The sequence below is a fragment of the Liolophura sinensis genome, chromosome 8, assembly GCF_032854445.1.
Source record: "Liolophura sinensis isolate JHLJ2023 chromosome 8, CUHK_Ljap_v2, whole genome shotgun sequence".
NCBI classification, from domain to species: Eukaryota; Metazoa; Mollusca; class Polyplacophora; order Chitonida; family Chitonidae; genus Liolophura; species Liolophura sinensis.
Window position 1 is genome coordinate 32,641,379 of NC_088302.1, and position 23,048 is coordinate 32,664,426.

The 23,048-nt window shown below is 37.1% G+C and overlaps 1 long non-coding RNA gene across 1 annotated transcript; it reads left to right on the forward strand.

Moving 5' to 3' along the window:
* Positions 1-432: 432 nt before the first annotated feature.
* Positions 433-22,714, forward strand: LOC135472870 (uncharacterized). Its single transcript, XR_010444560.1, has 3 exons — positions 433-446; positions 14,733-14,839; positions 22,686-22,714. It is a non-coding gene; the product is annotated as an uncharacterized LOC135472870 (long non-coding RNA).
* The last annotated feature ends 334 nt before the right edge of the window (positions 22,715-23,048 follow it).

Below are 23,048 nucleotides of genomic sequence, written 5' to 3' on the forward strand. Positions count from 1 at the left end.
AAATCTCAGATATTCTTATACGGTCGGTAAAATTTGGAAGGGCGTGTTTTTTTTCTCTCACTCTCTGGAAGGCGATGGAGGTATTGAACAAGATGCTCAATACAAATCACTTGGCGCAATTTGCTCCTCGCTTCTCAATACGCCAGGATTGTTGAGACATGAGATTTAATTTTCACCCGAAATAAATTAAATAAAGCGGAGCCTATCGCAAGCAAATGTAGTAATGGAAGAATATGAGCATATATTGGCGTGGCGGAGAGTCTATGAGATCAGTGGGAGAAAACAGCGGTCTACAAGTCGGACTGATTGTATAAACGCCAGCCTTGAGCACATATTTCCATATAAACCCCCAAATTGGTGACAGGAGCTCCAAGGGTGTTTCTGGGGAAGCCTTTTACGGGGAGACGGCCACCAAACGCCCGCAGTGGAACAAGTCTCGGCACAAGGTAAGAGACGCACAAGAGAAGCGTTCTACGCTCAATTACATGATATACACACGTTTACTTACCTCTAAGACCGTTCATTATCAAGTGTTCAGTTGTTTTTAACTGGGCACCGACTGAAGTAAGCGATGTCATCTCGCTGCTGGTCTGTGATGGTGTTTTGTTGGACCCCACTGTTAATTTCTGGACCGTTCATCAAAGCCCGTTTGGTTAGAGGATGGAGGACCCCACTGCTTATAATGCTATTACCAGCCTATGTCGCATTCAAGGGGAGGATCGAAGGAGGCCTGCCATTGGTTAAAATCATTTCCTTTTGCAGGTTAGTGTTTTTCACATGAGCGGTGACGAGGCATGGGGCGCGTGAACAAGGCTATACTAGATTCAGCCTCTATACAAGGCTGATCGGCCAAAGGGGCGTGGTCCGTGTATGGTGAAGGGTGAGTAGGGACCCCCTGCAAAGCCGCTGATCCTCTGAAGTGACAACACGCAATGGTCAACAAGACAATGGCACACGAACTGCCTCCGATGAACCTCTCTCGGTTTTCCAAAATTTCGATTAGCCATTGTAAAGAGATAATAGAACGATACGTATAGTGGTTAATTGATCAGGCCCCATGCGCTAATTAGCACAGCGAGCTACGTAAATTAGAAAAGCAACCTGAGAAAATTGTGTTTATGTGGAGATTAATGTTCTGGGCAAACTGCTCAATGTTTGTAATCATAAACCGAGGACACACACATACAAAAAAAGATAGATAAAGCCGTGCTAACAGTTAGGACTTCTGACAAATGTTGAATTCAGAGTTCAAACACATGCATGCCAATAAATTCAAACTGTTCTTTTTTATGAAATATAATTAGCATACTTTGGAATAGTGGATTAATGGTTTCAAATAAAAAGTATGATTTCAAATAAAAAGTATATATATTTTTCTTGCTTTTGAAACTTATAAATCCATGCATCGAAACATATTCATTACACTAGCCGTTAACCAAATGGGTTATAAGAAATGGATGCATGGAGGAAGAGTAGGTGTGCATGGATGCATGCAGCGTAAGTAAGCATTTGTTATAGCCAAGTTTCTGTGAATTAAACAGGTTTAAATATTTCATCACCAATGTGAAATGGATAAGAACTATGTACATGAAATATTTTATGTGAATATACATTCTACGGGTGTGATATCTATAATATTCATAATGTCATACCTATAAATTATGGGTTAATTACCGGTAGCTCATGACAATACATTGACCGACATTTAATTTAGCCTCTTAGGGTGTCAGTCCTTACTCAATGTAATACTGTTAGAAGCTTTTTAAATTCAATCAACTTTGATAGTTAATTTATAAATAAAAAAATATTGATAAATCTTATTTATCAAAAAAAATATATGTATATTGTTGACATTAGTTGAGTTCTGATTGTTTTGATATCTCACTACAATAGGCTATTCTATCTTATTCTTAAACATTCTTGCACCTGTGTTCGCAGGTCGATCCCACCCCATCCATCCCAGCTTCCCTTCTCCCCTCCTCCACCAACTGAATAAAAATGTGCAAAGAATAACAGATAAGGTGAAGCCCCAGACCTGGTTGATGTTTAGCGGCACACTGTGTGGATTATGTGCAAGAGAAACTGTTGCTGCGTGCATGTGGCACACATGCAGATGAAAACTGCTTCAGTGAACAATTGGTCGGATATTGGAAGATTTGACGGTTTGATAAGTGGAAATTGTATGTAGTGAGGTCGACAGTGTGTCGTTATTACATTCTGTCAAAGCCCTTCCGTATTACTTTGTCGGCTTTGACGTTTGATGAACATGAATTTGATGCCGAAATGAAAGGCCGACTGTGGCCAGATAGGTGGAACAAAGCATTGGTCGTGATATCATAATTGTAGACATTCTGTAATTAGAAAGGCGGAGCTCAATTGATCCACGGGTTAGAAATTAGCAATGCACGCGCACAATAAATACTATATCTCCCTTAGCGCCATCTAAATCAGAGATACTTCTGATTATCTTTATAATTTTATGCGTTCTGTAGCATGCTTTGGGCCAGTATGATCTGTTCTGTTTTTGTTTTTTTTCATTATTTTTCTTTCTTGTGAAGAATTAACTTTGTACCCATAAAAAATAAATAAAATTGAAATGCATATTAGATCAGTATATATTGGTAATACCCCTGATTATCTATTCAATTGTATGTATTATTTCAGCGTCATATTTTGGTGCGGGAACATTTTATACGTGTATATATTATATTTTTTTCAGTACATTTAAGGTTTTGTGAAGGATTCTATTTTAACATTGGGATGACAAATAAAATTGAAATGCATATTATATTGGTATGCAGCTGTAGAACAGAGATACATTTGATCACCTGTTGTATTATACGCCTTCTGTAGCATGTATCCTTTGGAATGGCAACATTTTGTTTTATGTTTTAATTATTTTCTTCATTGTATATGTGTGCATATGCTCGGGTTTTTACGCCGTACTTCGTAACTTTTCAGTCATATGACGACGAGAAGTCTTCATATACGATACATACAGAAAGTAGTATACAGAGCAGGTAAATTTTCGAAATATATTCTCCGCCGGAGAACAATTAGTTCCTTCAGGACGAATTATTTTATTACGATGAATTGCAAACTGAAATCTTTAAAATCATACATTATCATACTATTTATTCGTATCTATCAAATATTTTGATATTTATATCAAAATATTTTTAGTGTCTGGAATCGAACATAGTATGGGCAAGCAAATTATTCTTGGAGTCTTCAGTTATGTTATATACATGATGTACTCTCTTCTTCTGTCCTTTGGGAACTTTATTTATTTATTTATCGTGATGTTAAACTCTATGATGAACAGAACAATGTGTTATGTCTGATGTGTGAGGCCGGTACGGCATCCTCGCCTCACAACCCACACAGTACATCATGCATCTCTCTGGGTTAGATGACTCGGTGTTCATCGCCTTGGTTGCCCGTATATTACCGGGGCGGGTTATGTCTCCGGCTTCAACTTCCCCGTGCATGCGTGCAGCACTACCCGCAATATTAAATCTAATGGTCCCGTGTCACGCTTGGCTTAACTTTATTTCTGTTAATCAATTGTTATAAAATGGCTTTTATACCCCCGCCCTGGGCTATGAACAGTTTTAACGTGTTGTGTAAACTTTCTGGTTTGTTAAATTTAATCACAGTTTATGAAGCATTGATCGGTGCCTCGAACGAGATACACGATACTCTCCAGAGGTTAACATTCATTGTTGATTTACAATCAGATCATAACCATCGTCAATTAGCTCAGAATTGGCCAATAGACGTAAAATATACTACTAATTTGGCATCACAGAGCAGTGCTATGAATTTCCAAGCCGTAAGGCCATGTCCACGCGAAGATTACATCAATGTATTTGTGAACTGAATGACAAATATGGTATGTTACTTATCTGCAGGGAAAAGAAAACTACAACCGGAAAATGGTCTGGAGCATGCGGTTAACACAGAGCAATGTATTTTAGCGAAAGAACCAAATCTAATATATTTTAACATCTTTAACAACGTGTCTCTACAAGAATTTAAATGACAATGTGGTTTCACAAGAATTTAAATGACGCGCTGCATGTGGTGCGTGATAAAAGAAATCCGTAACGTGCATGCATCTTTGATTTTAAGATGGAGTTGATAATGAGTTTCATTATCACCCCGGAAATCCTAATTGAGACTATTAACTATACAATTTATTGTATTTATTTTGTATTTTATTCTCTTGTCAATTTAGTTACATGTTCATTTTTGAAAATGGAATTTCCCATATCCTATATGTCCATGTGTATTTGACGATATAAGTGAAAATACTTCATGTAAATTTAATTTTAATATATTGATGCCCGCTGTAGAAATGTCCGGCACCAAATAGATATCCTACTGAGGTTTATCAATGAATACCAAATATTTAGATAAATTACATCTTTGCATCTTAGCCTTGCATATAAGGCTAGTTGTTGTTACAGCTCACACTCAAATAAATAAATAAATAAAAAAATAAATAAATAAATAAAATAAATAAATATATAAAAAACTTCCTATTTGGTACATTTAGAATTTTATCATATACTGAATTTTACTCAGACAGCCTGTGCGGATATATTGGGATTTGTGTGAACTTATTTTCTTTCATATGAGCTTCGTTACACGCAAAACTTACATGTCACAATCACCAATGGACAAATCAGAATTAGGTAAATTAAAAGAAAAAATCAGTGATTAATTAGAATTTATAGACGTCACTCGTGTAGAATTGTTCCAAATGCTGTGTTTTCATCAAATTTAATAAACATTTTCGGCCATGTCGAAACTCACGCTTAAGGTATTGAAAATATATGGATGCAACTACTTAAGTAAACAGTGTATATCTAATAACACAGTTCTTCCTTGTATCATTTTCCCGTTAATATATTTATGCAGCTACCTATTGGTCGAAGGAGGTCAGTGTAGGGAAGGAAGATGAAGTTGTATTCTGTTCCATTAAGCGCAATAGGCTTATAATTAGGGTTATGTTTATCCTTTAGTATGTTTTTATGGAGTTTTGTCCGTCATTTTCAGCAACAAGAACTCTTCATTAGTTAACGCATGTACAGCCTAAATATGTATTCTTTTCCATTTATACAGCTTATTGTGAAGAGGACAGTTGTAAAGTTGATAATTAAGTACGGTAAAATACATTTCGGTTGACATACTCTCCATATACATATATGACCCCACTTGATTTCTGTTTGCCATGCTTCTAAAATGCCATCGCCAGCATATACAATGCATGAATTCACTGTACCAAACACTGGCTCATGCAGAAAGATTTCCTTCCGGAAGCGTATTGTATGACATCATGTGACAGCTAGGTTTTGAGTGTTCTGTGGGGGTTTTGTCGGCTTGCCATGTGCCAGCAAAGAGCACGCGCAGCGGTAGGCGTGCCAAGGCCGTGGGCATTGCGCAGGTACAACATGGACGCATAGATAACAAAGGATTTCACGTGCCTGTATGCCACACGGGTATACGAGTTTGTATATTCGTTCATTTCAAAAGGAAAAAACGAAATCAGTGAATATGACGATGTGTAGAGCTAGAGATGTTAACAGGATAATTGTATTAAGTATGGAAAGGCTAATTAGTACCAATTAGACCGAACAGCCTTACATTCCTATTTACCGATTACCCACCTTTCAGTATAACCTGTATGGATTTCCGAAACGCAGAATTAATTTTTAGGTTCATATGTATTATTTCTCAGATGAAATATCCAGTCTGACAAGAACTGCCATGGCGGTATATGTTGGTCTGTGATATCCACCGAAAGAGAAAGCACGCAGCAAATCATTATTCTGTGGTTTAACAGAAGGTTTAATTCTCATTTTTAAGGATCTTTAAGAACTATGTATGTTGTGTGATGATTTCAATCACTTTATATGGTAACCTGCAGATGATCGTGTATTCCCCCTGAAATTTGCAAGGTTTCCTTTCACCATAATGATGGCCTCCATCGCATAAGTGAAATTTTCTTGAGTACAGCGTAAAACACTAATCAAATAAATATACCTGTATAAATAAATAAATAAATCAGTTTACGTAATAATAAAACATTGGGTGAAGGATACTCCAATACACGGCTTCACTCTAAGTTTCTTACATTTTAGAATGAGTACAGTTCTTCCGTAAGTAACTATGGACCTATTGCACAGATTTTCTGGCGCTCTGCTTCATAATCCTCTCTAATCCACCTAACCGTGGACATGTGCACTGTGTTGAACAATAACGCCACGTAGGATATATTTGACAGTATGCGATTAAAGCGCAAATGAGAAGTTAACGACAACTTCTTATCTTGCTTGCTATATACCATTTGGATACCGAGTAAATGTACTAGCGTAGGACACTGATTGACCACTGATTTATACGAATGTCTTCTAATTTCAGCGCCTTTCTTTATATTTAAAAATCTATATATATCTATAAATACATGGGCTACGGAAAGTGGGGAAAAAAAGAAAAGAAAAACACACATACACATTGGCTGAGCAGAACGAGAATTTTCTTTGTAGACAAATACTATAGTTATAGCATTAATGACGTTTTCAGTGCACTGTAGGAAAGCAAATGCATACCGCGAACTTGGATGTAGCATGGAAAAAAGACCTTTATATACATTAAGCAATTTGGGGTTTGTTTAGCTATCAAGGTTAAAAATTCGTTGGGAGTTCAAAGAAATGCTTATACTTTATGGGTCGGAAGCGGAGCGTTTATTGCCTGTGGTAATCAGATGTGGAAACAGAAATGAAAGGACATTGTATCTGCAGGTGTTTACACGTGTAAAATGGAATATAGTGCTGTGCGGATTGTACTGCGCTTTGATTACTTTCTCTGACTGGAGAGATGTGTTTGTATGCGGTGACCTCACCTAATTGGCTAACAGCCAGCAGAAGCGAAATCTTGCTGCATGAATGTACGCCCTGCACACATGTTGTATAGTACACTCACAAAGCAAAAGATGACATATGCTTGTGTATACGAATATTTAAAGATACTATAGACTGGATATTTGGGGGGAAATATTCTTTTAGAATATCAAACTACCAGCCTCGTTACTATTAGTTACCGTTCAAAATCGATAATATAATTCGTAAAATTTATAAAGCGTGCGTGGATAGCATTATAATTTTTTCAAATTTTAGAATCATTTTAACTCTCTAAATATCACTGGTACCAGAATGATATTTACTGATAGGCAATGATTTGAGGTATTTTTGGTAAATAGAGACAATTTGATTTAATTGGCCAATATGGAATTTTGCCAAAGATCTCAGTTATAACCTCTGTAAGCTTAATTTGTATCCAAGGAAGGTGTTGCAATATGTCAGTTGTTGACTGTCAAGTGCAGATATATATATACATACAGTTGACAATGTGAATATTTATGTATGGAAAAGGGTAGTGCCAAATTAACACACCTGAGTTTTTACACCTGTTTGCACTGTTCTGAAGGCGTACATATATACCGTGTACAATCACAGTAACTGGAGCAGACTGAACTGTATTATCCGCCATATCTCGATTTTTGTTTACATTGTAGTTTCCGAGATACTGAACACAGTGGATATACTAATGTATGGATGAAGATAAACTATAATTGTAGATAAATACAGACTTATACATTATGACTTGAGATTTTCATTCTCATTAAATCAATCAACGATATTTGCAAGCTGTCGAGACTAGTTCAAAATACACCGGTGACGTAACTTTACCTGTTGACCTTTACATGATCTAATATAAAGACGAAAGTTACAGCAATCCTCCATTTATTGGAGGCCTATCAAGGTAAATTTAGTAGTTGTGTTGTGATATAAGTATGTAAATGCAAACATTAGTCAAGAATAAAATTTATTTATGTACGTGTTTTTTATAGTTATTTGAACATTTATTCATTTAAATACTAGTATGCTGCAAATATGCAGTTGACCCTATGTTAAAGACACATCTATGTATACTTTATGCGCATATAGTGTTGTCGAACCATTACATTGGTATCTGATGGTTCAGTTATTTTGAAGATTTTCGTCCTTAGTCTTGTAATTCAGCAATGAATGAAATAAATCAGAATGTTCTCCCGCGTATATAAAATGTGTCAACACAATGGCTATCATTATCTACTTATGCAGATTATCAGAAAATAACACCGCTTTCGCTATGAAATAACATATTCATAATCATGACCCGACCGGCGGCGACCAACAATCACTGGCGTTAGCAGATCGCTTAAAACAAACAAAATGGCCGAAGTTGTTTTGCAATTTTTGAACGGAAGTGTGTATGAATAAATCGGACTAATGGAGTAGAACAGTAATCGTGTTGCCACAGAACAGTGCCAATGATCAGTGTATAATAGAACTTACTTTATAGCTGATGTACATATCGCATCGGGTGGGTTTCATCGTTGAATAAGAATTGTACCACAAATAAAACGATCGAAAATTCAATAGTCGACGCGTATGACACGCATTTATACCTCGCTCCTGTGAGTTTTGTAGTAGAGCTGTTATGAGGATTTGTTTCTGTATTCAAACACTTCTGATCTTTATGATGGAAATTCAGATAATTTTAGTGTTTATTGTTAGATGTTTAGCTTGTTACATACACTTGCGTTCCATATATGTAAAGTAGCTTACTACAAACATAGTGTGTCTAATAAATTGACTGATATATGCAGGAAAAATAATGGTTGAAATTTTTCGGTCATAACGATTTGCTTCATTTTACTTGGCAGAGATCTTTAACAACTGCTGAATTGTATCGTTTCGTTTAAATTAGAACTCAGTGCATTCATATCATGATATGCATATATATATATGCGCTGTCAATCGACAGTTAGCTGTATGCATTGTGTTATGTATTACATTACACTGATGCTATACCGAGAACAACTGCATGGCAAGCATTATGCAGTATCTTCATACTGGAATACGTGCGCTATTGACACATGGCATATGGCAACACAGCCAGATGTAAATAAAAACGGTTTAAAACCTGATTTTTTCTTATCATGCATACTGTTGTGCATTTTATGAACACAAGAATGTTCTGAGTTGAGTTTTTGTTATAAGAAAGGCAGCGTTGCGTTTGCATGGAGGTATACGGTAGAATGGCCAAACGGGTTTGGATCAGAATTACAGATGAATCCGAGCTAGAAAAACCATCCGTTTTGAGGCGGCTACAGTATTAAAGTGATGGGACAGACTTGGGGTGAAATTTAACTTGAGGCTTTACAACATGCGGTCGACGGGATCTCCCTAGAGGGCCATTTAGTAAAGGGACTTCTCACGTTTGCACAATTTAGAAGGACGAATAATGGAGTTTTCATTGCTGATGGTGCCAACTCAATTTCGAAAAGCCACTTTTGGTTTCCTTCCAGATTGACAACCGAATTTATTCGGCAATTTTTGTTTTCGTCCCTCGAGCGAACAGCAATGGAAACGAAGTGAGTAATGAGCCGCAGCACCGCCCGAAACATTTCTTACCGAGATGCCTGGCTTTACCGAAGACATTACAATCGCCACGACACCCGTCCTGAATAAACCATACGGAGAATAATTGGTCATTTTGAAGGCTTATTTCTAAATTATCTCACACAGGCAAGGATTGCATATTTCAGTCAGGAAGTTTAACTTGTCAAACAAAATAAGAAAAACTCAAAGACAACAACAACAACAACAAAAAAAAGACTATAGCGTTATATAAATGCTATATGTTTGTAGAATGAAATCTCAATTAAAAATAATTCCTACAATCTTAATGTTTCGCATGTGTATTTTTTGCAAGTAAATGGTTAATTTTTAAAGTGGTGCGTGCGAATTCTTTGAAATGGAATTTTATCTTTCTTTTTGTACCTTACAAAATATACATATAGTTTTTAGTGTACATTATTTGAGATTTATTTTTTACTAACAAATTTATCACAGCTTTGATTAGTTTAGACTTTTAGCACATCACAGTTATATATTTCAGAGCGTAATATATAATATATATATATATATATATATATATATATATATATATATATATATACTATATATATATTGCAATCAACACTACCCTACGTGTGGTTTACAATATATTTCAGTTTGTAGCATAATTACTCAGATGGATATTTCATTGACAAAACCCTTCCTATAGTCCATCTGTAACATGTTTCCATAAATACCGACATCGTTTATCCCTACATGGTCATCACTATTGCCTGTTCTTAATCACTCGGTGGGGTCGGGAGAGATGAGGAGGGAGGGAGACGAGATGGGTGTCTCAGATGCATGAAAGCTTTTAGAGGTCAGGGAGGGGCATATTCACCGAGCAAGCAGAGGTCTATTGGTGGGAACTAATAGAGACTAATATTAAGACGCGAAGAGGTAATCGCCTGACCGATCAAATCCAGTGCTAATCTGGACGGTCGCAATATTGACTCTGTCCCAGACGACAGCTAGCTGATAACCGGTCAGGACAGCGAGATTGGTTGCTTGGCTGAAAAAAAAACTACACCCGCGAGAGTGAGAGTAAATTGTGGTCGACGTGGTCGACGTGCCTGGTGGCGAAGTAAACAGTGGTGAAGTTGGAGGAAAGAAATGTTAACACCTTGTAAATACCTGAAGATCTGAAGGTATTTAAAAATTTATAAATTTACACAAAATATGTTTGTTTCCCTCCAGAATTACCCTATATCCTCACCAAATTCGACCAATTAAAGACCATGCCCAGAATGCATACTTCATCGTGTTATAGAGTCTCACATCTGGATGCATGCTAATGTTATAATTTATGTGAAGTTCATATGTATATCCATATACCTGAACAATATATCTTACTCTTCAATATCTTATGTTATACATGATCAAATTCCGGTGGAACGTGTTGAGGAGTTAAGGTCCGTCATTTGGATATAACCTTCTGCAGACACTAAATCAACAGTGCTATAGCGACATCTTCGAGTTTCAAAAAGGCAAGAAGCGCATAAGACAACCGTCTTAATATAATGTAAATAATTCTCCGATGTACATCCCATGCTTACATGGTTATCAGATTTGGCTTACAGAAGAAATATAAATATTGCATTAGCTAATTTTTTTAATTTTGACAAAAATTTTGTCATTTTTTCTTTTCAATGACATTAAAAATTGGTAGGACAAATGGCATTGCCTACTGGAAACTCTATACTATGGAGCCACAGTAAAGACACTATACAGACAAAATGCCTATAAAAAGGGCATGACATTAAATCGTGTATTGAAGAGGTAAATAATTCTCGGTTTTACATGTACGTACATATCTGTGGGACATCGGTTTAGAAACACAGAAGAACGAAAATATTGCGTGGGCTAATTTTAAATCTGGCCACCAGTTGCGTCTTTACTCTTTCATAGTTGTGATTTATTTTTCTGCTACAAATTGACAACCATATGTTAGATGGTACGTGCTGAGGGAAATCCGAAATCTGGAGGTTTCCGGTAAACAGCTGGTCTGCGCTCTGAAGACAGAACGTCTGTGAGAGTCCCAAAGGTGTTCGGGTGGAATAGACTGGCGTTTGCTGACTAGATAGACAGCTCTCATAGGGAAACGGACGCCGCAAACTCCCCAGTCCTCTCTTTTGTGTGGGCCCACGGATTACAGTGATGGAAGGTCCTTTAATTTATCATGTCACAAGGTGTCTTTTAATTTACAATCTGATAAAGCTAATTTCTATGTATGAAAATCATTCAATTGTTGGTGATTGGGCTAAGCCCTTCGAAATGCTTCTTTCTCCGTTTTCTTCCCTTATCGGAATTGATAGCTGTCCAAGGATTTGCAAGTAATACCTCGCGGGCCCTGGGAGTGCTTGCCTTCAGTCTTTACCCCGTTTAACGGGTAACGGGTAATGTAACTTGGTGCCATAAAGGTGAAAAGCGAAAATCATGGGTCGAACAGTTCTCGTTTGGGATCGCTGTGGCAAAAGTGGGAGGCTTTAGTGTCTTTTATTCGTCATATATTTAAATTTGATAGCCAATGTTGACAGTCTCGTGTTTGTGAAGTCATTGTTCTCGGTTATGCCAAGTAAGCCGTCTTATCTTCCCAGACTAACCCAAAAATATGAGCAATGGTTTTTATATGAGCGGCAATCCCATAGAATCAGTGGCAGTAAAAAAAACCTTCCGTTCTCCACGACAACGGGCTTACATGAGTGGGCTTAAAACACCAAGTGTGGGTAATGTTTTCTAAAAGAACGTACAAATGTTGGATTATAACCGCAGTCCCCAACCTTAAATCTCTGCTCCAAACAAAAACCAATATTCAGCCATTCGTCTTGTATAAACGTAGCTTATATCTCCTAATTAAACAAAACTCAATCAGAATGGAAGATTGTCACTATTCTTGTCGTCAGTTCAGCCGCAGTTCTTTTCTTGGGATAGTTATTGCTCTTAGCAATGCTGTTGAACTGTTTAGGGTCTTTCATAGTTTCGAAACCAAAGAGTAGTAACAGGTTTATAATTTCTCGAAGAAAGTCTCAAACGTTTGAATTACTGAATTTTATAAAAGTGATATAATTAAATATAAGCCATGGTTCCGAAATTTTATATATGCATGTTTTATTTTATTTTCTTTTTTGTTTTTTTTTTTGAGCGTTATGAATTTCATAATTTATGAACATTTCATCATTGAACCTTATGTGTAGCAAAACTATTTCGACAAGCAATCTTTTTGCTCAGAACTGAAGGTTTTATCTTTGTTTCGAGACTTTGACATGTAAATATGTTAGATTTCCGTGCTAATATATCTGACGGGATTCCCTCCCATAACTTATCACTTGATAATAATTAGACACTTATCACTTTCATATATACGATAGACTATTTACAGTCTCAATATTTGCACTATGCATTTATACACAAAGTTTATTCAGAATCATAATTAAGTATGTGTGTCGTGTAGAGTTATACAGAAGCAAATTTTCCGTATACGTATAAGATTATACGTATAGGAGAGATTTGACAACAGTTTGGTATATGACATTTATTTAAAAAAAAAATGAATCTTATTGACTGAATTCTATGCCACATTCAGTTTTGCCTAATATAATACAGCATTTATCCTGAATTGCTACCTTTACGATTATACAATGATTAATACAAATTTTGACGAAGATTTTAAACAATATACAGGCATATTAAATATATTTGACATATAAATGAAAAAGCTTGTGCCAACATGGAGATTTCGAGTTCATATAACTCCTCAGTAAAAGGAAGAATTATACAAGGAAGCTGTTACAATATTTCCACCGTTGCAATTTGCAAATTTCGGATTCTATCCACAAAATGGTTATTTCGCGGATATTGTCAGACGACCATTGTTAATTAGCACATTGTAAGATTCTCATGTTGGTTTTTTTTCTACATGTATATGCATAGCTAGAATACATATAACTGCTATACATACATAGCTATAAATTACCTCGCGTTACCGGCAATGAATGATTTTCATGCATTTCCTCAGTTCATTACCCCTAAACCTGACCGACACCATATATATAGGTCTAAGAGTGAGATATCATAATAAGGATTGAGTGTCGTGAAACCTCATGCATTAAAATAACTAAATAATTAGTTAATAATTAATTAAATGCTACAGTTCCTTTATATCCTCACAAAGAAGATCTGAGTTTACAGGCCTTAAAATGATTCAGCTGTGTTAACGGACATATACAGGCCAGTTGACTCGAAGTAGTAGGTCTATTTGTATCTGGCTGATTTGCTGTAATGTAGGCCTCTCCAAATTTGGTTGATTTTCGTTATCGTATATGTCAGCAAATGTACAGATCCTTCGGAATATACTAGTACATCAAAACGTTTTAATGGAAATATTTTGGGCAGCTTAGCATTCTTAGGCTAAGTTGACGGTATATATAACTATCAAGGATGCAGGTTTTTATCTGATTGTTTGTTTGATTGGTGTTATACGCCGTACTCAAGAATATTTAACTTATACAACGGCGGCCGGCAATATGGTGGGAGGAAACTAAGTGTTTTTAGCACCTATTGCCGTGCACCATAGTTAAATAGTACACTTAACACAAACGCTAACCTTGCGGGGGAGGGTAAGTTATCAGAGGTTAATAAAACAAATCAGTGTATGTAGAGAATATGTTCTTTAGTGATATCTAAATAGATGTGATTGTTGCAAATATATCACCAGTTCAGTACCTGGTATAGAAAGTCCTAGGTTTGTATTTGTTTGAGTTTTTATAATGAAAAGAACAGACACTAAACTGCACGTTCTGACTCTGTTTTAAACACAATGCGCCAGGTTACTTCAAAACGGTTGTTTCCCGCACTAACTTGAAGGCTTTGTCTCTTCTCTTGTCTCGTAAAGAATCGTTGGAAGTTCCCTGTGTATAAAACGTCCTGGGTATCGAACGCTGAAACAAAACCCCAACGATGATCTTAAGATGGGAAGCGGTAGTGCATTGCCCGGTCTGTTTGAATCGGTCCTGCGCCAACCCGTCATCGACCGGAAGTGAGCCCGGAAGTGAAGTATTCGGCGCGTAATTCTGCCCCGTGACACGACCGGTAGAGGCTTTTTACACACTTTTATTCAATTAAGAATTTAGCGTGGTGAAAAATTGGCTAAATTGCCTTACATTACTCACGTAAATTAAACTACAGCGGTATTATGATTTATTGTCTTTGCTCTCGTTTCAGGCCTGACGAGACTGTTGTTCCTGAGTCGGCTTTATAGATCCTGTGGCCGTAAAGTAGGCCGTGAATTGCCCGAATCGAGCCGACGTATAGAACTCCGGGGTTGAAAGGTAAACACATTTAGACAGAGTCGACTCTTATAAATTACCTTCATGGCGACCGTACAGAGACACTTGTATGTTCAACCCGGACGGCTTTTACAAACTGCTCCTGTAGGCACGAGGGAAATTGGTAAAGACCTCGCTTTTATTGTTGACAATTGAAGCTACAAGCTATTAACGTTAATCAATTGCCTCATCTGTTGATATTCTATCCGTCGTTTTGATCCGTTGATTAAACTGCAAACAATGGCGATCCTGTAAAACAACCCAGAGCGAGGTTCTTCTTTTTATGCCTCACAGCAAGCCCGCTCCAGCATCCAGTCCATTTGCAGAACACAAACGGCTTAAGACACGAGATTCATCCGATGGATGGCCCACTCAAACCTATCGAAGTAGCGACAGAACGTGCCGCTTCGTCCTCAGATCGGGTGCTTATCGCCGGGTCGTCAACAAGTCGATCAGCGACACACCTTGATTACTCGGGCCGTGAAAAATCCGACTTATTGCTTTCCAGAAATGTAGTACCTTATACCCAGCTATGTTGTGTGCATTGCCCGATTAGTCTGTAACACGTTTGCGTAGAAGTCGATCCTTACGCCTGCCCTTCAGTACATTAGTCCATATAACTGAGTCCAGGTGAGATTCCTGAAAGGAACAGTATCTGTAGTTAAGCATATTAATATTTTATCAATATAAAAGTGTAATTTAAGGTGATACTAATGAAATATAACAGCGTTCATAGTTTCTGATGCTAAGTTATAAAACTAATGGCCTGAACATGGTGTAATGCAAAAGTAACTGAGGACAACGAGTTGTATAGAAGTGTTCACACAGCCTAAACACATTTTGTGTAGTGCTAATATAAGACTCATTGTTACAAATGCTGCTAGTTAGGGATATATTTATAATATATAATTTTTGAAAATCATCCAAATTTGGTTTACTTTTGAAATAGAGGTCATAATGAATGTTAAATACTAGTAATTCTTAAGCCTCGAAGGTATATGAATCAACTACCCTTAATTAATGGATTCGTTATAAAGATCAGTGTGATTATGCATATGCAATATCTCCATTATTGCATTCGAAATTCCCCCATAAATTCGCTAAAAGTTAAGGATATTTTAAAATATTTTGGGGAATCAATTAGTTTTTGTAAAGACATGCAATATTATGAAATACACTATTACTCGGCTGGTTTGCAGGCTTTTTAAAACTTATTTATTTGTTTCTTTATTTAATCGTTGCTGAACACTATGCTCAACAATGTTTCACCTGTACACTTGGGGTCATAATAATGGGTGGAGAGAGGTTACATGCCGGGGATAAACCTGTGACACTTGGCATGTTACTGGCAAGCTTTCACACGAATTGGGGGAATGCAGACTGCACAGCCGCCCACATGACGTCGTCGACTGCTTATTACATGTACCCATGCAGTGTCGGTTATGAACAATGGGTGCATGCTGAGGAGTCCATGCATTCCGTCTCCATGGCAAAGCAAGGTTCCGCAGTTCTTAAGCATTTTCTGATTACGAGATTATAGAAAAATAATTCAAGACGGAGCATTGGTTATGAGTGTTAATGACAGAGGAAACATGCAATTTTTTTTACCACCGTCAATCCATGCACAAATTAGAAAATTTCAAAAATCTTTATAAATCCTGCTGAATTAAGTGATTATCTTTATATAGCCTAGTACAAAAATGACATTTACGCAATATATTTGAAGTCTTTGAAAGATCTTATTATGAAAATATACATTACATTGAAAATATGCATTACATGAAGTTTACACTTTCCACTTTGTGAATTTTGGAAGGAAAAAAAAAGAACGCTGTGTCAAAAGTACATAGTTCTATAAATTAACATTTGCATAGTCGTTTAAAAATTTAATTCTTTTCAAATTCTTATACTTTTAACACTCACCTGTATGCCGAAATCTGGAGGTTTCAATTGAGGACGACAGTAACGCATGACAGCTGTGCGGATATCCTGTAGTTGTATGACCTTCCATTATACGTGAGGTGGAAAGGTTGTTTATTTTTGGGTAAGGCGTAAGTTCTGTTGAACTTACGCAGCCCAGCAACACAAACGTCATATGTATGTTTTCACACCTCCAAACAGATGCATTAGCCGCTAAGGTATGCAGTTCTTTCTAAGCAATTACATGAACACTTAGAGTAAAACCCTGAATGAGGTAGACTAATAAGAGCCCCTATATCACAGGTTACTTGTGGCCATTTGCCAGCTATCACACTGTCGTCACTGCTCTGATTTTACTCTCTATGCTGTACGTCTTTAATTATATTCAAATTGTTTACAAATAAAAGTTAGAATAATATAAATTTATTTAATTCTCTTTAACTGAATCTAAAAATTGCTGGGTTGTGATAAGGGCTGTTTAATTCACACATAATCCAAACATAAGGAACATGCGTCAGTTAAATTAAAGATGCATATCTTGGTTGCGATATACTTAGGGCAACATTATGAAATATTATGTCCTATCTTAAACAAATGAGGCAAATATGCATAAGAGTCCTTTCATTAAATAACTTCTTTGACGACTCGATTTTCCCATTTTTTGGGGATTATTCATTTCCCATTTGATCCTCTCTGGTTAATTGTAAGCAAGACAAACGCCGCTATACAAACTTCTGATTATCTGCTTTACCAAAAAAAAAAAAAAATTAATAATTTATGTTGCGTTGTTTTCATTAGTTTTGGCCTTTTATGATATATAACGTCCCAAGCATATAGCCGTTTTCGTCTTCCCCCGTGTTATATTGTGTGTTTATCCACACGACCTCTATTCGTCTCGCACCGTGTTTAAAATCTTCAAGTGGACTGAATGTGGAATATGAAAAATAAATTATGATGAGTATAAGCCAGAGGACATAACGTGATTATGTTGGTGCATTTGTATGGAAGGCAACCGCTATAGAACAGACCGCTTTTGCTGTCTGGACCGCTGGTAAAACCAGCCTCGGTTGCATAGAACGGCAGCCCGCTTTCGCCTCCATCGGCGGTCGCCGATAATCAAAACTACCGCGCTCTGGACAAATATACCCTACAATCGAATCTGGAAAACTATTGTTTGATGGACGCTTTAGTCTGCGCGTGACTGTCATTGAGAGGATCTTGTCTTGTTGATCCGTGTGAGATAATCGTATTATTAGCCTCTGTGTTCTGCCATCAGTTGAGGTTGTCCATGTACGTGTATGCGCGATGAGCCTCTGTGCTTCTCAATACACCGTAAACACCTGTCATACACCTGACATGCATCGTCGGTAAGAACAAACACTTTGGTAACAGGTGGGAATGGAAATTATAGACGTTCGGAATATTTCACCTGTGATTGAAGTTAATTATAGCCGTTATTGCGCTAAAGAAACGAAACGGAAGATGATAATAATAATAATAATAATAATAATGATGATAATAATAAACACTACAAAGAGTTGTGGTAAAACTGGCAATTAAAAAATGACATAGGGCCAGGTCAAGTGATTCAAAGTGATAAATGGTATTTATATAGTCATGCACAGTTAAAGAGAAACATTATACAACTTTGAAAGGATTGTTTTTTTTTTTTTTACCGCTAATCGTTTATTTCGAGCGTCCACTGCAATGCTAAATCGTGAGCATTGAGCACGGTTTCTTTTCGGATTAAACAAGAATTACCAAGGAAAATGCATGTTAGTAAATTAAATTTACTTACCAAAAACAAACAAGACGAGTTTGTGGTGTAAAAAATGGAACCAAAAAAAACCCCAATAAATAAAAACACCAAATGAAGGAACGTGAGTACAGAAATCAGGCCATAAAATTAAAAGACTACAAAATATTGCACTTAGTTTTAAACAAAAGAGATAAAATTCAGGAAAGAAACTAATTTGAATAATGCTGATGATGAGGAAGAAAATGATGGTGATACAGTTTGTTCTTTGCCCTAGTGTTTTGTCATGAAAGTGACCGTCATTTTAAAAATTCTTGAGCACGGTGTTAAACATCCACAAAATGTATAAATATCGTACAGTGTGGACAGAATAGAAGTTCGAAAGCTTAGACTTAAACCAGTGCTGATGTTCTTTTATAACTTTTTTTTCATTTTCGTATACGATGGATGGTGTCGTTGAATTTAAACACATGCGCTGAGGAGTTGTAAGCTGCAGGGGAATGACAACATTGTCAGCTTGGATGTTCGCGTACTATACTTGTGTATACATATACATGCAGATTAACTACAAACGAAAACCTTGTGTTTCAGTAGTAACTTAAACTTAATACACGACTATATATATATATATATATATATATATATATATGTGTGTGTGTGTGTGTGTGTGTGTGTGTGTGTGTGTGTGTGTGTGTGTGTGTGTGTGTGTGTGTGCGTAATGCAGTCTAGAAGGGGTGTATACTTTAGTTCTTTTTAAGCACATACATGAACGGTTGGAATAAAACCCTTCCTGAGGTAAAATGACAGGAGTTACCATTTACAAACTAGTCGTCACTGTTCTTCGCTTTTCTCCCTATGCTGTAATCTTTTGTGTTTATAGTTTTTAGGAGTTACACTTCTGGTGTGTTACGACAAACGACAATATGTGCTTAAAATTGTCAGTGGTATTTCGTCGACGGTATATATATGGTATTTTTCATACACATAAATACACGGAGTCTTCTCAGATTTATCATTCGGCCTTCTATCGACGAGCTTGGCCTGTCGGCGAGGCCTGGTCTTCAAATCCTAAAGCAATATTTGACCGAGCTGATAACTTTTGATACGTTAAAATCTCTCGCGTCAGCTTTGTACGTTCTCTTCAATTTTGAAGCTCCCGTTTTGAAAATTACCTGCGCGAGATGAGAGTTTGCAGGACAGGAAATTGTGTGGAAACGCGGGATGAGAATGGCGATTAAACATAACCCGGCCTTCTCTACTGCGCTTATCCTTTGAACTTGTATTGTCTGTGGTCGGGAAGCGAGCTTAGACTGACATTCATGAGCGTCTTTGGATCTCGGTGGACGCTCGACTACCTGGGGTATTCCTTCAACCTTTATTAGCTCAGGTGATCGATGGGACACAGTTGGAAATAGAAACTGGGATTTATTATTCCCTACCCCCGGCCGTGCCCTCTCCGGGTAGCTGGTGATATTAGTGGTATCTCTTCCTCAGAGAGCCACGCCATGGGCCCTCGTCTATGGAAGGCATTGGCCCCAACCAACCAGCACAAGCGCATTAACGCAGTTATTGCTGCCCACTGTTAGCTTTCTGGGCAATTATCCGGACAACTATACAGCCGTCCCTTTTGTTAATATTCCCTGGTCCATATGAATCCATATGAAAGACTCTTGGCCTTTTAGGAATTCCACACAGACTATTGTGGACTTTTTCTCCCAGCCGCAGTCAAGTCAGCTTCCCTTCGAAATCACGGTTTTAAAACTTGCTTTGTAGTTTGCCCTTCTGAATATCTCCTTTGGCAACAATTGTCTAACGGTTATTTACGAAACACAACGGGAGTTTTGCATAACCATAATAACGGTGCACAAAAACTGCATGGTTATCGATAAATTATCGATACAAAATATCTGTATCCGGATAGACATGTTAAATGTCACAAGGCTGTTCATTTTTTAAAAAAAGCGGAATATTTTTATTTTTTTTTTTAACACAAGTGCCCGTTGTCCAATTGCTTTAAAAAATGCCAGGCACTTCTTTAGGAATATATTCAGGATTGCAAAGGTGTCAGCGATTTTATTCTTCTAATTATGGCCTATATTTGGCGCCTGGCTTATTTATTTGATTACCAGCTCATGCTGGCTTCCTCTCCGGCCGTAAGTGGGAAGGTCTGTCAGCAAGCCGCGGATGGTCGTTGTTTTCCCCCGGGCTCTGCCCGGTTTCCTCCCACTATAATGCTGGCCGCTGTTGTATAAGTGAAATATTCTTGAGTAAGACGTAAAAACCAATCAAATAAATAAATAAATTTATTTGATTACACGTGGCGTTTATTCAAGCACCTATTTATTTTTTACGACTAAATTACTTGTAGGTACTTTTCGGAATTAAATGAAGAATACTGCTAAACTAACTATTGTCTGTTTAAAATGTAAAAGTTTGGAGAATTCTCGGCAGCGTCTTTAGAGGGATGGAAAATCTGTGGTCGCTTTCCTGAGCTGATAATTACATCCTCTATGACAGTACAATATTCTAAATATTCTTATCGACGTCATGCCACAAGAAAACCGCGTACAACAAGTGACCAAAGAATACACGTGGACACGTGGACACGTGGACACTATCGTAACATTGAAATAGGCCCAAAAAGATGTAATAGAGAAACCATAAACAACAGATTGTAACAATCTGTCAGATACAGCAACACGCGTGTGTCTGATACTGAGCATCAGTTGAGAATTACACCCAAATGATATGAATGTAGCATATACAAGAAACGTCACGCAACCATGTATACGTAATGTCATTGAAGATGCTCCTAAACCTCTATCTATTCATATTCCGTGATCGCATGTGTTATGTAGTTTCATGCAAAAAGAAAGAACAATTAGCGCGAGAAACAGATAATATTATATGATTCGTCGATTTTGATTGTTCTCTGACAAGATTTTCGTTTGCCGTTATATGGAACTTTGTGATGTCAAAAGACATGCGATACCACTATAGGTCTGAGCCCTGAGGGTATATACGGCCATGCATATGTAAGTGATTATATGACAAATCTTGCCATAATAATTCCTAATCTAGCATGTCACATGTATTTATTATGTATTATTATCAATAAATATGGGTAGAGCAGAAATCCATATATCTTCTGTATCTTTATGTACGCGAATGTGATTTACCAGGAGCATGTAAATCCATTCTCTTTAGAGTCGATCAGCTTTTTGTCTTATTACCGTGGTTAAATAACGGTTTGCCACATAGTTAAAGCCATTATTTCCCTATTTGATTCATGATTGTATATACAGCAGACAGAATATAGATATTCGACAAGTATTGAAGAATCACGTCTGATATTGTGTTCCTTTATCGTAAAATTTAAATGTACCTGTATATTAGTATGGTTCATTCACACTGTTCTATATAGCTATATATATATATATATATATACACATTCATGTACATGTAGGTTTCTCGATGATCAGGCGGTTTAGGGCGTCCGTCTCGCTTGCTTTAGGATAGGTTTTATCGTCCTCATGGGCCGGTTGATCAAAAGTGTATGATAGGTTAAGCCAGGCTTAAATCTCAGTACCAGTCTTGGCATAGAATTAGCCCATAGTTAATATTGGACAATTTGGTTCTGCGCCCTGAGTAGTTTAAGAGACTGGAGAAATTACTTAGAGAAAAATAATCAAATCCTCTTTGAATATATCTTCAATGCTTTATTGTAAATACTCAAGAATATTTCACTTATACATGTACCAACACAACGTTAAATGTTGTTGCGTCAGCATGAACGTGAGAAGACCGACAGTATTCTTGACTTCACGGCCTATAAACCCAATCTAAATTTTTAAAAAAATCAAAACTGATAGATAAATCATACATTCCAAATATAGATGAAGATTCCTCTTCATGTATGTACAAATACCCTAATATATAATTTTTATATCGAAAAAATGTTTGAAGGTATAACTATATAGCCAAAAAACTATTATTGTAAAGGAAAGCGGAAATACAAACTGTGTAGAATTCCCTTTGTCTGTGTTCCTTTTGTTATACAGGGCACATTGATATGCCCATGGAATAACTGCTTCCGTACGTTTTAAGGTAAAGGTCAGATTGAAGCATACAAGTCTAAATGCATATATTACAATACGCTTTTCTTGTGGCCAGCATTATGGTGGGAGGAAACCGGACAGAGCCTGGGGAAACCGATGACCATCAGCAGATTGCTGGAAGATGTTCCTCCGTACAGACATAGCAAGCCAGAATAACTGGACTAAAACTCACAGCTACCCCTTTGGTGCGAGGCTCTATAGGTGCTCAGCCATGGAGGTCCCACCGCCGTGGTGTAGTTAAATCAGCTTAACCTGTACAATTTCTTCGTTTTTTTATTTCTTTATTTGATTGGTGTTTTACGCCGTCCTCAAGAATATTTCACTTATGCGACGGCGGCCAGCATTATGGCTGGAGGAAACCGGGCAGATCCCGGGGGAAACCCACGACCGTCCGCAGGTTGCTGAGGGAGACCTTCCC